This window comes from Peromyscus californicus, unplaced genomic scaffold (assembly GCF_007827085.1).
Source record: "Peromyscus californicus insignis strain IS unplaced genomic scaffold, ASM782708v3 Scaffold_5__1_contigs__length_169319896, whole genome shotgun sequence".
Classification (NCBI taxonomy): Eukaryota; Metazoa; Chordata; class Mammalia; order Rodentia; family Cricetidae; genus Peromyscus; species Peromyscus californicus.
Window position 1 is genome coordinate 7,742,064 of NW_026294573.1, and position 9,357 is coordinate 7,751,420.

Genomic DNA, 9,357 nt, shown 5'->3' on the forward strand with positions numbered 1-9,357 from the left:
CATCTCCACAGATGGCAGGCTTTCTGGAATGGGGCAGGGGCTGGAAAGAGAGAGAGGTGGGGCTTCCACCTAAAAATCCCAGACTCTGAGTATATGGACGCCAGGGGCTCAGGTGGAGCTTCTGCCAGAACAGTCAGTACACACCATTTAGCTTTATTGAGATAAGAGTCAAACTCAAGCTGTGTGAGCTAATAACCTGTAATATATTTTTCAGAACTGGTCTCCGTGGGTACCTGGACTCACATACACAAACCCACAAACATACATACACATATTTACATAATTTTAAAAAATAAAATCTTCTTTTTTTCCAAAAAGAAAGACCTGTATATAGACAGAATCAAGATGAAAAATCGCATGACCTTCTCAATAGATGCTGAAAAGGTCTGATAAAATTCAATATCCCTTCACAATAAAATCAGAAGAGACTGGAGATAGCTTGAGAACCTTTCAGTATGAAGTTTGTATACAACAAACCTCTGGATTACATTATACTAAATGGAGAAGAACTGAGAGCATTCACCCAAAATTAGGAGCAAGAGAAGACATCCTCTTTCTGCCTCTGTTCAGGATAGGACTTGAGTTCTTAGTTAATAAAGCAAGAAATAGAAATGAATACACATATGTACACGCAGATACAAAAAGGAAAGGAAGATGTCAAACAATTCCACCTCCTTTTGATAGCCCAAATCTTCCAGTACATGACTAGACCACAGCTTATCTCTCCATCACAGTTGATGGACATTTAATATCTGCGCGCTCTACTTGCTTCCTCAAGACCCGACACTGTGAGGGCAGAGCATCTGGCACAAACAGACTCTTCATCCATGGCTGCCAATATGGAAGCCTAACCTTCCTCCTAGTATACCCTATTCTCCTAATCACTGTCCCTTCTGCGTCCAGGTGGCGCCCCTGAGCAAGAAAAGCCACAGCGCGTTGCTAAACGTTCAAGACTTCGTCCCGGTACTGCTGACTTTGTGGACAGGGTCACTGGCAGGGTGGTCCTGGGCTCTGTAGGGCACCTGACAGCACCCTGTCTTCACCCACTAGCCGACTCTCGCAGTTGTGCCAATAAAAAACGGCCCCTGGACTTTATAGGATGTCTTCCAGGGAGCTGAGTCACCCTGTTTGGGAGCATTTGGTCTTCAGGTCACTTGTTTCTTCTTGCAACAACTCAGGGCTGTGGGAGTGTGGAGGCTTGAATGAGAACGGCCCCCATAGGCTCTCAGGTTTGGATGCCTGGCCCCCAGTTAGAGGAACAGTTCGAGAAGGATTAAGAGGTGTGTCCTTGCTGGAGGGGTGGGCAGGGCGGGTGACACTGAGAATAGCCTTTGAGGTCTCAAAAACCCACACCCTCAATGCCAGCACTCAGGAGGCAGAAGCAGGCAGAGCTCTGTAAATTTGGGGCCAGCCTGACCTATATAGTGAGTTCCAGGACAGCCAGAGCTATACCGAGACGCCCTGTCTCAAAATCCAAAAAGGACAGGGAGTCAGCCTCAGTTGCTGCATACAGCTGTGGAAACTGAGGTCCAGGAAGCTTTAGTGGCCTGTCCCCCAGGAGGCTAGCGGATCCAGGAGCATGAGCCTCTCTCTGTTCCAGGCTGGGATCCCTAATCCTCCAAAAGGTCTCTACTGCGGGCCTCCATGCTTCTTTCCCGATGAGTTACCCAGTATCCGCAGAATTTTCTAGCAACCCCCCCCCCAAATCCTTATCATTCCTTTCATTTTTCAAGGCTCACAAGACAAAGGAGAGAAGGATTTGAAGAAGACTCACGCTGTGCTCAATCCCAGGCTGCTGCTGGGATGTAATTGGATCCTGCCCGGGAAGGTGACTCGGGTCTGGGCAAAACCCCAGAGAGGGAGAGGTGGGAGGACCTGGCTCTGGGCTTGTGAGCCTCTTGCTCCACCGAGTGAGCGTGAGGAGAGGTTGCGAATCCCAAGTGCCACACTGGCGTCCAAGTGGCTTTTTGCTGGGGGTGGGCAGGCGAGGGTCTAGCCCAGCCCACCCTTCTTGACTATGTTAGAACTTACTAACCTGCTGTCTGTTCTGTGTGGGATGCTGAATGAAGAGAAGCCGGCCTGGCTGTCCCTCCCGATCAGCTGAGAGCCTGGGAAGGAGGCAGGGCAGGGCCGAGTCTGGCTGAGACTCTTGGTTGAGTGGGACCTTGACTTTCACACTAACCTGAATTCACCTTCCTAAGCCTTCGTTTCCCCATCTGAAGGATGGAGCCAGTAGCCCTGTCCACCACAGTCACTGAGGGGAAAATCAAAAGAGAAATACAAATAATGAACTACCATCCTCTCCACTAGTAAACATCCATTAATAAACGTGTATCCTGTTCACCTTGTAATAACAGCAGTGAGTCACGGTGTGTCTGGTGGGACAGGCACAGACTCACACACTTAGCAAGGAATGTGAGGAGTTCAAAACCAGACTGGGGAACTTGGCAGACACTGCGCTGCTGTCACCCCGAGTCCCAATACTGCCAGGTGCCACCAAGGCACAGAGAGGGACCCGATTCCAATTCTCAGCCTCTGAGCCAAAGCAAGGCAGCATCTGGCTTGTGCCCAGACACCAGCTGCCACAGCCAGTGAGGCTTGCCTAACCCTTTCAGACAGAAATTCAAGAACTGGGCCCTGGCCCGCAGATAGTGCCCCCTCTATCGACAGCGGAAAAATCCCCTGATGGCTGGCACCATTCACAGCCATCCCTGCTTGGCAAAGGGCAAGGTTTGTTGGTTCACAGGAGAAAGCCCAGTGGTAACTTGTTTCAGGAATGGCTGACTCCAGGACCTGAGACACAGCAGCCTCTCTGTCTTCTTCCTTTCCATGTGTTTGAACTGGGTCCTCTCAACGCTCTTACTCTCCTGATGGCAAGAAGGCTGCTTCAGCTCCAGCCGCATACGCCCTCTCCCAGGTTCAAGGACCTTAGGAAAAGCAAGATGTTAGTTACCCAGGCTTAATTCTCAGGGGTTACAGCGGGCTTGGGTTGAGTCCCTTGTCCACATATAAACCAATGATAGCAGTCAGAGGATGCTCTGTCCCTTGCAGCCAAGAAGCAAATCAGTCCTGGAGCCCACAGACTGAGAGTTGGAGATGGTGAGTTCCTTGCCAGGGAAAGGGTGACAGGATGCTAGGTAGCCTAATCAGTAGCTGTCATCAGGATGACCAGTGGTGGGACCCCTGACTTGCCCCTGGGCCTTGGGAGTGACAGTTGGCTGAGGTCCTGACATGCAGTCTGGCGTTCCCAGGTCTTGGTCTGACTGGCAGTTGGCAGGCTCCTGAGGACGGGCATCAGTTAGCATCCTGGTGGGCAGTTGGCAGTGTGGTGCTTGGCAGTAGCCCCAGCCTGTCTGTCAGCCCATCATCACTGCCCCGAGGAGTGAGAGACTCCCTCACTACCCACCCCCAGACTGCCATGTGGCTTCCAGTCCACTGGTGGCACTGGGAACAGCTTTCCCTACTGCCCAGAGAGGAGGCTGTGCGGGCTCTAAAGTGTCTTGCCCTTATTTGGTAGTGAGTGCCCCTGCCAGGCAGGACAAGAGGCTCTGTGGGGCCTGCAGTGTCTTCTGGGAGCCATGGGCCACCACAGGCCCTGAGTAGGAGGAATCAGGAAATGCTGGGAAGAGCCCTGATTTATCTTCCTCATTTGGTGTAAGTGACTTGGGCTTATTCATCTTCTCTGAGATTTTTGTTCCTGGGGCAGAGGCCAGCCTTGAAAATGACCCTCTGTTAGGATGTGGGATGGAGAAGACCTCCAAAATATGAGGGTAGGGGGAACAGGCAGGCAGAGAGACAGAGGTGCCGAGGCAGAGAAGCTCCATGGAAGAAGGAAAAGGTCGGAACAGCTGGAGAGAGGACCAGGTCCACAGGTGGAGACCAACTGAGGGGACACAGTGGACCCTGAGAGGGATGTGGAACCATCTGCCATGTCTTAGAGAACGAGATAGGGATGGGAAGATGACCAAAACTGTTCCCTAGAGAAGGCCTTCTAGATTCCAAAACTGACTGCGAGGAAACTTTAGTAGAGGGAGGTGACCTGGGGCAGGACTGGGCTAAAACCAGACAGGATTACATGAGACTACCGTACACCAGCATCATGGATGTGGCCCAGCTCGTCTGCCCTAAGAGCCAGGCTGAGAACAAGGCTGAGGGAGGAAAAGGATCCCACAGCTGGGTAGCTAGAGGGAGGCAGAAGCCAGGGGTGGGTAAGATGATCAGGGTTGTCTGGTTCATGACTCTTGTGGAGAATAGAGCCCCTCAGAGGAGCTTTAGACCCTGCTTCTAGGAAGAGAAAAATGGGGCAATTCCCAGGTGCCTCTGTGTGCAGCATGCACCCCTTCCCACAAGGTCCCTTTCCTACCTGTCCTTGTGATGGCCTGGAAACCCTGTCTGACAGAGAGCTCAGGATTCAGGGAGTGGCCATAAGGCAGACACACACACACACACACACACACACACACAGGAAAAGGAAGTAGTGTTTGTCCATGTAGAGCTGAACCTCTGAAGCTGCCTTCCCTTTGATACCACATGGCTACTGAGATGGGGCCACCCTGCTATAACTAAAGACCCTGAGGTGAGGTGAGAACTTGTCCCCTGAGCTGTGTCTCTCACTGAGTCCCCTCAGCTCTTCTCCACATCGTCCAGCCCTCCCCACAGCTGAGTCCTCTGACTCACCTGAGTACCTCCACCATGCATCTCAGAAATTCTTTCCAGAATACAGATTTGAACACATGACTCTCTGCTTAGAACCCTCCATGGCTCACCATTGCCCATAGAATAGGCCCTTTCTGAGTCATCCCAGACAACAAAAGCTCCATAAATTCTGCTGAATGATCTTACAGAATGGAAAAAAAAATCTCTAGGACAAGCATACAAAAGAAACCTTTGTTCTTGTCACCAAATGGACATACGGAGTCTCTAGACACAAAAGTTCTGGCACACACCGAGGTTTGCAGAAAGATACTTATTGCTGTGTTGTGTTTGGGGGAGACACTGAAAACTATGCGCATTTCCATCTGTTATAGCATAGACAGGCTCTAGTTAACATTCCTGTGGTGGAATATTACACAGTGCTGAAAACAAATGAGAAACCAGAGATGAAAGACTTCTCTTGGCATGATTCAATTCGTAGGAAGTTTGAAACATAGTCTAGTGATTAATCATCTTTGGGATTGGGATGGCTAGAGGCGGGAAGGGAAGGGGAAGTCTTTAAGGACTGGGGATATTTACCATGATGATCTGAATGGCAGTCACCCTTGTGACGTGGACTGAGCCCTGTGCTTAGGACTTGCTGTATCTCCTACCTCACTGCGAAGTAAACAAGAAAAAATCCCAGTTCACCCAGATTTGGAATAGCATGCAGCTATTTTAAAAAAAAATGACTGGCTAGGTGTGGGGGTACTTGCCTTTAATTGCCTTGCCACAGAAGCGTTGTGAGTTCAAAGCCAGCCTCATCTCAAAAACCATTTTGGGAGACAGAGGACATGACCCAGGTAGTAAAGGGCTTGCTGTACAAGCGTGAGGACCTCAGCCAGCAGCAGTGAGGGGAGGCTGAGACTGGAGGATCCCTGGGGCTCCCTGGTCAGCCAGCCTGGCCAACTCAATAAACTCCAGGTTAGGTGAGAGACTGTTTCAAAAACTAAGGTGGAGAATGACTGTGGATGATACCTGTGGTGGTCTGAATGAAAACAGCCCCCATTAGGCCCACAGGGAGTGCGTTATTAGGAGGTGTGGCCTTGTTGGAGTGGGTGTGGCCTTGTTGAAGGAAGTGTGTCACTGGGGGTGGACTTTGAGGTTTTCAGAAACCCAAGCCAGGCCCAGTGTCTCTAGCTTTTCCCACTGCCTGCCAATCCAGATGTAGAACTCTCAGCTACCTCTCCAGCACCATGTCTGCCTGGGTGCCACATGCTTCCTGCTATGATGAGAATGGACTGAACCTCTGAACTGTAAGCCAGTCCCAATGAAATGTCTTCCTTATAAGAGTTGCCATGGTTATGGTATCTCTCTTCACAGCAATAGAAACCCTAAGACAACACCCAATGTTGACCTCTGGCCTCCACACACATGCATACACATATATTCATACAAACACATATACCATACACATACACAGACAAAGCATTCTTTATATCACTTTTTGGCTACCAAGGGGTGTGTACCCTATGCCTGTGAGGTCCTAATTACTACCATAACAAGCTATGCTCTGACCACATGCACCTGTGCACCCACAAGTCCAAGCAGAACATCCAGGAAAGGCCTCTGAGGCCCAAAGGTGATGAGGAGGGGACAATTTGTTCTTTATGTATCTTTATTCTCCTGCTTGCTGGGAATGTGACTGTCGGAGCTGCCAGACAGATCTCAATGGGAGTATGAAATGAGGCGGGAAGGTGTCCTAGTTGGCTCGTTACTGTGAGAAACACCATGACCGAAAGCTTTACACTACCAGGCCACAGTCCATCACTGAGGGGATCAGGGCGGGGGCTCAAGCAGGAATCGAAGCAGTGACCACAGAGGAGCTCCCTGGCTCATGTTTACCTTTCTTATAGCCCAGGCCCAGCTGCCCAGGGGAGGGCACTGCCCACAGTGGTCTGGACCCTCTCACACCAATTGGCAGTCAAGAAAATGCTGCCCAGACATGGCTCGAGGCCGATCTGATGGCGGCAGGTCTTCAAAGGAAGTTTTCTCTTCGTGGTTGTGTCAAGCTGGCAGCCAAGGTTAGCTGTCATAGAAAGTGAGTACCGGGGTTGACCGCACAGGCTGCAGGGGCAGAGTGATCGGGGCTGTTCTGCCAATAAGGAGGAGACCAAAGGTTCTGTCTCAGCTCCCCAGCCTGTCTCCTTGTCACAGGCTGGGTGAAGAAGGGTCACTACTGCCAGGATCGCACATTCCCCCTTTCATGCATGCAGACAACAAGGGCCGGGCCAGCAGGATGATTTAGGGTGAAGCTCTTGCTACCAAACCTGACTACCTGAGTTCAATCCCCAGATCCTACATGAGGGAAAGAAAACCAACTCCCACAAGTTGTCCTCTGACCTCCACATGTGTGCTGTGGCATGCACATACTAACAGCACACTGCGAATAAATAGAATAAAATAAAAACAAGGGGGTGGAGAGGGAGAGAGAGCAAGAGGTACTGGGGTAAAGATGAGTTTACAGGGTCTACTCTGAGCAACAAGGAGAGATGGACGTCACAGACGTTATCCCAGGGCTGGGGAAGGAGGCTGGTCTTCTGTCTGACACCAGGTCCATGTGTCCAGCTGCAGCCCTAGGCCAGGATGACAGATGGCCCTGAATGAAAGGTCACTGTCTCGGGTGCTGTTGTGTATTTGGTGAAGGCCACAGGCGGGACATCTTGTATGGCTTAGTGGATGTCTGGCCTTTGGGGCCCCAGACCTCACGGCAACTGGACTTTGGTTACTAAGGATAGGGAGAAGACCTCAGTCATAAATAACTGCCGGCCAGGCAGCAGGCCTCTCCCCCAGGCAGCCTGTCGGCCTCAGGCTGCTTCAAGGCCAGCGTGTCCCTGCCTGGCCACAGGCAGGCTGAGGGTTAGTGGCGGCCCAGGAGCCCAGTGGGGAGGCGGGGGAGAGAGTCGAGGGGTCTCGGGCCTGGGTTCAGAGTGAGGTTAGCCAAATAGTGGATAAATTAAGAAAAGGAAACAGACAGCTCCCCTCGCAGCGAACTTTTCACCCAGCTAACCTGCTCCTCACCCACTCTCAGGTGGCGGTGGCGGCTCCCACCTCGGGGCTGTCACCTCTCCTGGGGGGATTGTCACCTGCCTCTTTCCCGAGTCCCCACCCCCACAGGCCCAGGTGAGAGCCTGAGAATGAAGGCCCCAGGAGGGAGCAGCTGCCTCATTTCACTCATCAGAAGGCTTCCCTCCCTACCTCAAGTTCATGGTGGGCAGGATGGCCTTGGCTTCTTCTCTTGCCAGGGTATGGCCAAATGAGACAGGTGGGCTGTCTCATTTGACGTGTGGCATCTTCCAAGCTCAAACCCCAGCCCTTCTCTGCTTCCAGCTGCACACCCTCCGAGGCCACCCACTTTCTTCCTGAGCAAGGGCAGGGCCCGCCCTAAGGCAAAGTACAATCCTCCTAGATCTGGGATCCTGACACAGATAATCTTGTCCTCAGACGGTAAGTCTCCCTGCACCAGGTCCTGTGGGCAGAAATGGCCTCTCAGGCCACCAAGCCACAGAGCCTGTGCCAAAGGAGCGCATATGTGTCAGGGCAACCCTGGCATTATAGGGTCTTCCTGGGAAGGAAGGAAGGAGACATGCTATTTAACCTTCGTCGTCAGTTTTACTGGATTTAGAATCACCATGGAAACACACTTTTGGGTGTGTCTCTGAGGATGCCTCTAGAAAGGTTTCACTGAGTGAGGAAGACCCACCCTGAATGTGATAATCCCAAGACGGAATAAAAAAGAGAAAGCAAGCTGAACACCAGCATACATTGCTCTCTGCTTCCTGACTTCCGATGCGATGTGACCAGCCGCCTCACATTCCTGGCACCGTGCCTTTCCTACCTTGACAGACTGTGCCCTGGGACTGTGAGCTGAAATAAACTCTTCCTTTCTGAACTCGCTTCAGGAGTTTTTGTCACAGTAACAAGAAGGTCTGCAGAAGAGCCAAAGGAGGCCCTAGGCCCAGCCACCAGGTCTCTACTGTCCCCCCAACACACACACACACACACACACACACACACACACACACACACACACACACACACACTGTCTTATCACTAGTGGCTGCCCAGCCTAGATTCATGATGGTACTTGGAGGATAAGCATGACTCCAAGGCTCAAAGTGAGCTGGGCTGTGGCGAAGGGTTTGCACACCCAGGCACCAGAAATAGCCTACTATTCATTCATTCGGCCCTGTGGCATAGTGAGTATCTCGCCCAGAGAGCAAGAACCATTCAGTTGTGAACTGCACACTCACTGAGGGAAGAAGAAGCATGGGGCAGAGGTGAGTGAATGGCAGTGTGGTCAACATCAGGACACGTGCCACGTAGTTCACAAGGCCATGATGGATTGGTTCGTCAGAGTCAGGTTAAGGGGACCATGGCTGGGTGACGACAGTTAAAATGACAGGGCTATGTGAAGATAGTGACCTGGGCTAAGTGAAGAGCTGGCCAGGTCTGCTTGTAAGGGGCAGGGGCTGAGGCTAGAGTCATGGACTTGACTCTACCCTTGGGCTTCTCAGCATAATGCCCTGCTATCCACTCACATCTCTCTGATAGGGCTCTATCTCATCTTCCAACCACAGGGAAGACCTTGAGTGGGTGGGTGTCAGGATGAATCACCCAGCTCTGCCACTGGAATCTTGTGACAGACGCTCCCAACCCTGCGCT

At 51.6% G+C, this 9,357-nt stretch overlaps 1 long non-coding RNA gene across 1 annotated transcript; it reads right to left on the reverse strand.

Moving 5' to 3' along the window:
* Window positions 1-132: 132 nt before the first annotated feature.
* On the reverse strand, window positions 133-8,612 carry LOC128096858 (uncharacterized). Its single transcript, XR_008213759.1, has 2 exons — window positions 7,891-8,612; window positions 133-2,927 (listed from the first exon to the last, which is right to left on the reverse strand). It is a non-coding gene; the product is annotated as an uncharacterized LOC128096858 (long non-coding RNA).
* Between the last annotated feature and the right edge of the window lie 745 nt (window positions 8,613-9,357).